We start from the raw sequence: 7611 nt of genomic DNA, 5'->3' as shown, positions 1-7611 counted from the left end.
GAGGGAGAGAATGATGGAGTTTTTGGATCGGCTGGAAATTCCCCAAGGTGGAAGAGCAGGAAAGGATGGGATTGGGAGCACAGATCACGGTAGAAGAAGTGGTGAAAGGAATTAGGAACATGCAGACGGGAAAGGCCCCGGGACCGGACGGATTCCCAGTTGAATTTTACAGAAAATATTTGGACTTGCTCGCCCCGCTACTGACGAGGACCTTCAACGAGGCAAAGGGAAAGGGGGACAACTGCCCCCGACTATGTCAGAAGCAACGATATCGCTTCTTTTAAAGAAGGAAAAGGATCCGCTACAATGCGGGTCCTACAGACCAATCTCCCTCCTCAATGTAGGATGCCAAGGTCTTGGCCAAGGTAATGGCAATGAGAATAGAGGAATGTGTCCCGGGGGTGGTTCATGAGGACCAAACTGGGTTTGTGAAGGGGAGACAGCTGAACACGAACATACGGAGGTTGTTAGGGGTAATGATGATGGCCCCACCAGAGGGTGAAACGGAGATAGTAGTGGCGATGGATGCCGAGAAAGCATTTGATAGAGTGGAGTGGGATTATCTGTGGGAGGTGTTGAGGAGATTTGGGTTCGGAGAGTGGGTATGTTAGATGGGTGCAGCTGTTGTATAGGGCCCCAGTGGCGAGTGTGGTCACGAATGGACGGGGATCGGCATATTTTCGGCTCCATAGAGGGACAAGGCAGGGATGTCCTCTGTCCCCATTACTGTTTGCACTGGCGATTGAGCCCCTGGCGATAGCGCTGAGAGGTTCCAAGGGATGGAGGGAATACTTAGGGGAGGAGAAGAACACCGGGTATCTTTATATGCGGATGATCTGCTACTATATGTGGCGGATCCAGCGGAGGGGATGCCAGAAATAATGCGGATACTTGGGGAGTTTGGGGATTTTTCAGGGTATAAATTGAACATGGGAAAGAGTGAGCTGTTTGTGGTGCATCCAGGGAGCAGAGTAGAGAAATAGAAGACCTACCGTTGAGGAAGGTAACAAGAGACTTTCGTTACCTGGGGATCCAGATAGCTAAGAATTGGGGCACATTGCACAGGCTAAATTTGACGCGGTTGGTGGAACAGATGGAGGAAGATTTTCAAGAGATGGGATATGTAGCATTGTCAATGGCAGGGAGGGTGCAGGCAGTTAAGATGGTGGTCCTCCCGAGATTCCTTTTTGTGTTTCAGTGTCTCCCGGTGGTGATCACGAAGGCTTTTTCAAAAGGATAGAAAAGAGGTATCATGGGTTTTGTTTGGGCCGGGAAGACTCCGAGAGTGAGGAAGGGATTCTTACAGCGTAGTAGGGATAGGGGGGGGCTGGCACTCACCGAGCCTAAGTGAGTATTATTGGGCCGCTAATATTTCAATGGTGAGTAAGTGGATGGGAGAGGAGGAAGGAGCGGCGTGGAAGAGATTAGAGGAGTGGCGTCCTGTAGGGGGACCAGCCTGCAGGCTATGGTGACAGCCCCATTGCCGTTCCATCCAAGGAACTATACCACGAGTCCGGTGGGTGGTAGCTACACTGAAGATTTGGGGACAGTGGAGACGACATAGGGGAAAGACCGGAGCACTGGGGGGGGTCCCCGATAAGAAACAACCATAGGGTTTGCCCCGGGGGGAATGGATGGGGGATATGGAATGTGGCAAAGAGCAGGTATAACGCAATTGAAAAGATCTATTTGTGGATGGGAAAGTTTGCGAGTCTGGGAGCGCTGACCGAGAAATATTGGTTGCCCCAAGGGAATGCATTCAGGTACATGCAATTGAGGGCTTTTGCGAGGCAGCAGGTGAGGGGAATTCCCGCAGCTCCCGGACACAAGAGGTGCAGGACAGAGTCATCTCAAAGAAATGGGTGGGGGACGGTAAGGTGTCGGATATATATAGGGAAATGAGAGACGAAGGGGGAGACTAATGATGGACGAACTAAAAGGGGAAATGGGAAGAAGAGCTTGGGGAGGAGATTGAGGAGGGGGATGTGGGCAGATGCTCTAAACAGGGTAAACTCGTCGTCCTCGTGCGCCAGGCTAAGCCTGATTCAGTTTAAGGTATTACACAGGGCACATATGACTGGAACACGGCTCAGTAAATTTTTTGGGGTGGAGGATAGGTGTGCGAGGTGCTCGAGAAGCCCAGCGAGAATCATAACCCATTATGTTTTGGTCATGCCCGGCACTACAGGGGTTTTGGATGGGGGTGACAAAGGTGCTTTCGAAAGTAGTAGGAGTCCGGGTCGAACCAAGCTGGGGGTTGGCTATATTTGGGGTTGCACAAGAGCCGGGAGTGCAGGAGGCCGAAAGAGGCCGATGTTTTGGCCCTTTGCCGTCCCCCTAGTAGCCCGGCGCAGAATATTGCTAATGTGGAAAGAAGCCAAGCCCCCGGGGGTGGAGACCCTGGATAAATGATATGGCGGGGTTCATAAAGTTAGAGCGGATTAAGTTCGTCCTAAGGGGGTCGGCTCAAGGGTTTACTAGGCGGTGGCAACCGTTCGTCGAATATCTTGCGGAAAGATAGATAGGGGAGAACAAAGAAGGCAGCAGCAGCGGCCCAGGACTTGGGGGGGGGGGGGGGGGGGGGGAGAGGGATGGGGGGGGATGGGGGGGGGGGTGTGGCCTGAGACAGGCAGTTGCCAATTAGGGCTAGTTTTTATTTTTTGTTATTTAATATTTATTTATTTGTTGTTGTTTTTGTTTAAATTTAAAAAAGGTCATTATTATCTGTATTGTTACAATGTTGTGTAAAGGATGCACAATGTACTGTGTTGGTTGACCAAAAATTTTCAATAAAATATTATTTTAAAAAAAAAAGAATTTAAAAATCTCAGTGGAATTACACATCCTTATGTGAAGCAGGAACATTCAGCTGCTTAATCTGTCGGCAGTTATATATGATGCACAGTGCCCACAGAAGTCAGGCTTTCCAAAATTTACAAGATTGGCCACACCTCGACCACTGAGTATCTCTGGGCCCCGCACCCATCCGGGGGTATGTTCCCCTCTCACCGAGAGCAGAATCACTGCTCAGAATGTGCCTGGACTCCCAGGATTAAACTGCGAGGAGGTCACACAAACTGAACTCGTGTTCCCTGGAATTTGGACAGTTTTAGGGGTGCTTTGGATAAAGTTTTCAAAATATTAAGGGAACTGGGTTCCAATATGGAGAGGACTGCTGCTACTTGCGGAGTCCAGCGCCAGAGCATAGAGCCTAAAGAGGGGAGACCATTGGGAACAAAACTGGGAGACATTCCGAGACAGACAGTGGGTGATGTTTGGAATCCCCTTCCCAATGGCAAAGCCAGCTGTCTGGAGTAAGGTGACAGACAGCCCACGATGCTGGAGGGGCTAAATGACCTCCTGCTCCTAATTACCTGCAACATATACAACAGTCCTATATGGGAATGCTGCTATATGGGAATCCTCACAGCTCACAAAAAGGTCACTTGCCCAGACTTCTCTGAGCTGGTTCTGTTGGATAAATTCACCGAAAGCCATTATCCCAACTTCTCCCTGTAAGCGAGACCAGTTCCCTTTTTCTTTTGTTTTTAAAAAATATATTTATTAAAGTTTTTTAACAACAATTTTTCCTCCCTTACAAACAATACCCCCCCCCCCCCCCGCCCCCGTAACAAAAAACCGAGAAATCGCACAGAGCAAGATATATACATGGCAAATTGATATATTTACACAGCTTTGTACACTGGCCCTCACCCGTACGTGCCAGTTTCCCCAACCCTTCATGTTATCTCTTGCTCATCCACCCTCCCAGGGCAGTGCCGCCCCCCCCCCCCCCCCCCCCCCCTCCCCCCTCCCCTCTCCCAGGACGTCCCCTCCACCCCTCCAAGGTTGCTGCTGCTGCTGACCGACCTTCCTCTAACGCTCCGCGAGATAGTCTAGAACGGTTGCCACCGCCTGTAGAACCCCTGCGCAGACCCTCTCAAGCAAACTTAATCCTCTCCAACTTAATGAACCCGGCCATGTCGTTTATCCAGGCCTCCACGCTGGGGGGCATGCGCGCCTCCTTCCACAATAACAAGATCCTTCGCCGGGATACTAGGGACGCAAAGGCCAGAATGCCAGCCTCTTTCGCCTCCTGCACTCCCGGTTCGTCCACTACTCCAAATATTGCTAGCCCCCAGCTTGGCTTGACCCGGACTTTCACCACCTGGGATATTGCTCCCCGCCACTCCTCTCCCAGAACCCCTCCAGTGCCGGGCATGACCAAAACATATGGACATGGTTTCGCCGGACTCCCTGAACATCTTCCACATCTGTCCTCTACCCCAAAGAACCTACTCAACCTCGCCCCCGTCAAGTGAGCTCTGTGAACCACCTTAAAATTGTATCAGGCTGAGCCTGGCACACGATGAGGAGGAATTAACCCTACCCAAGGCATCAGCCCACAGACCTTCCTCGATCTCCTCCCCCAGCTCCTCCTCCCATTTACCCTTCAACTCTTCTACTAGCGCTTCCCCCCTCTTCTTTCAGCTCCTGGTGTATTTCCGACACCTTGCCCTCCCCGACCCATACACCCGAGATCACCCTATCTTGAACTTCTTGTGCCGGGAGCAACGGGAATTCCCTCACCTGTCGCCTCACAAAAGCCCTCACCCTGCATATATCTAAAGGCATTTCCCGGGGTAACTCGAACTTCTCCTCCAGTGCCCCTAGGCTCGCAAACGTCCCGTCGATGAACAGGTCCCCCCATTCTTCTAATCCCCGCCCGATGCCAGCCCTGGAACCCCCCGTCCAACTTCCCCGGGACAAACCGGTGGTTACCCCTGATCGGGGACCCATATCGATGCTCCCATTGCACCCCTGTGCCGTCTCCACTGGCCCCAGATCCTTAGCGTTGCCGCCACCCACCGGGCTCGTGGTATACTTTGTCGGCGAGAGCGGCAGCGTGCCATCACCAGCGCCCACAAGCTCGTTCCTTTACAGGACGCCATCTCCATCCTCTTCCATGCCGCCCCCTCTCCCTCCATAACCCAACTTGTGGATCATCGCCACATTTGCTGCCCAGTAGTAGCTCCCCAGGTTTGGCAGCGCCAACCCTCCTCGGTCCCCTACTGCGTTCCAGGAACCCTCTCCTTACTCTCGGGGTCTTATTCGCCCATACAAACCCCATAATACTCCTACCTACTCTCTTAAAAAAGCCCTTGGTGATCACGATGGGAAGGCACTGAAACACAAACAGAAACCTCGGAAGGACTACCATTTTGAACGACTGCACTCTACCCCGCCAGCGAGAGCGGTAACATGTCCCATCTTTTGAAATCCTCCTCCATTTGCTCCACCAACCTCGTCAGATTCAGTTTATGTAGGGTCCCCCAACTCCTGGCTATCTGGATCCCCAGATACCGAAAGCTCCCCTCCCGCCCTCCTCAGCGGTAGGTCCCCTATCCCTCTTTCTTGGTCCCCGCCTGTAATACAAAGAGCTCACTCTTCTCTACGTTGAGCTTATAGCCCGAAAACTCCCCAAACTCCCTTAGAGTCTGCATGACCTCCACCATCCCCTCCATTGGAATCCGCCACCTACAGCAACAGGTCATCCGCGTATAGCGACACCCGATGCTCTTCTCCCCCTCGGACCACCCCCCTCCATTTATTAGACTCCCTCAATGACATGGCCAATGGTTCGATCGCCAATGCGAACAACAGGGGGGGACAGGGGGCACCCCTTGCCTCGTCCCTCGGTACAAGTCGAAAGTACTCCGACCTCCGCCGGTTCGTCACTACACTCGCCATCGGAGCTCTGTAAAGGAGCTTAACCCAACTGATAAACCCTCCCCCGAAACCCAAACCTACGCAGCACCTCCCAGAGGTACTCCCACTCTACTCGGTCAAAGGCCTTCTCCGCGTCCATAGCTGCCACTATCTCCGCCTCTCCCTCCTCCGATGGCATCATTATCACGTTTAAGAGCCACCGCACATTAGTGTTTAATTGCCTGCCCTTTACGAATCCCGTCTGGTCCTCATGGATCACCCCCCGGACACAATCCTCAATCCTCGTGACCAGCACTTTTGCCAGCAACTTTGCATCCACATTGAGGAGCGAGATCGGCCTGTACGATCCACATTGCAGTGGGGTCCTTGTCCCGCTTTAGGATCAAAGAAATTGTCGCTTCCGACATTGTCGGGGGCAGGGTCCCCTCCTCTCTTGCCTCATTAAAGATCCTCACTAGTAGCGGGGCCAACAGGTCTGCGTACTTCCTGTAGAACTCCACCGGGAATCCGTCCAGTCCCGGGGCCTTCCCCGCCTGCATACTCCCAAACCCTTGCTCAGCTCCTCCAACCCAATTGGTGCCCCCAAACCAGCCACCTCTTGCTCCTCCACCCTCGGGAATCTCAGTTGATCTAGGAATCGTCTCATCCCCTCTTCCCCCGCTGGGGGCTGGGATCTGTACAGCTCTTCATAAAAGGCCTTAAAATACCTTGTTTATTTTCGTCGCACTCCAAACCGTGGCTCCCCTTCCATCTTTGACTCCCCCCTATTTCCCTCGCTGCCATCCTCTTTCGGAGCTGGTGTGCCAGCATCCGACTAGCCTTTTCCCCCATACTCGTAGGTCGCCCCCCTGGCGCTTCCTCCACTGTGCCTCCGCCTTCCCCGTGGTCAACAGGTCAAACTCTGTCTGGAGCCGTCGTCTTTCCCCAAGTAATCTTTCCTCCAGGGCCTCTGCGTATCTCCTGTCCACTCTCAAAATCTCCCCCACTAACCTCTCCCTTTCCATGCCCTCTGTCCTCCCCTATGAGCCCTGATGGAGATAATCTCTCCCCTGATCACCGCCTTCAACGCCTCCCATACCACCCCCACCCGCACCTCCCCGTTGTCGTTGGCCTCCAAGTACCTTTCGATACACCCCCTCACCTTCCCACACACCACCTCGTCCGCCAGCAGTCCCACATCCAGCCGCTACAGCGGGCGTTGGTCCTCTCCTCTCCCAGCTCCAGTTTCACCCAGTGCGGGGCGTGGTCCGAAACGGCTATGGTCGAATACTCCGTCCCCTCCACCCTCAGGATGAGCGCCCTACCCAGAACAAAGAAATCTATCCGGGAGTAGGCGTTGTGTACATGGGAGAAGAAAGAAAATTCCCTGGCCTGCAGTCCTTACAAACCGCCATGGGGTCCACTCCCCCCATCTGATCCATAAACCCCCTAAGTACCTTGGCTGCCACGGCCTCTTTCAGGTCCTTGATTTGGAGCGGTCCAGTGCTGGGTCCAACACTGTATTGAAGTCCCCTCCCATTATCAGGCCTCCTTTCTCCAGGTCCGGAATGCGCCCCAACATGCGCTTCATGAATCCAGCATCATCCCAGTTCGGGGCGTATACGTTTACCAACACCACCCACGTCCCTTGCAGCCTACCGCTCACCATTACGTATCGCCCTCCATTGTCCGCTACAATAGTCTTGGCCTCAAATGACACCCGCTTTCCCACTAATATTGCCACCCCTCTATTCTTCGCGTCCAGTCCCGAGTGAAATACCTGCCCTACCCATCCCTTTCTTAACCTGACCTGGTCCGCCACCTTCAGGTGTGTCTCTTGGAGCATGACCACGTCCGCCTTCAGTCCCTTCAAGTGCGTGAACACTCGAGCCCTCTTCACCG

This window comes from Scyliorhinus torazame, chromosome 4 (assembly GCF_047496885.1).
Source record: "Scyliorhinus torazame isolate Kashiwa2021f chromosome 4, sScyTor2.1, whole genome shotgun sequence".
NCBI lineage: Eukaryota > Metazoa > Chordata > Chondrichthyes > Carcharhiniformes > Scyliorhinidae > Scyliorhinus > Scyliorhinus torazame.
This window is presented reverse-complemented; position numbering follows the sequence as displayed.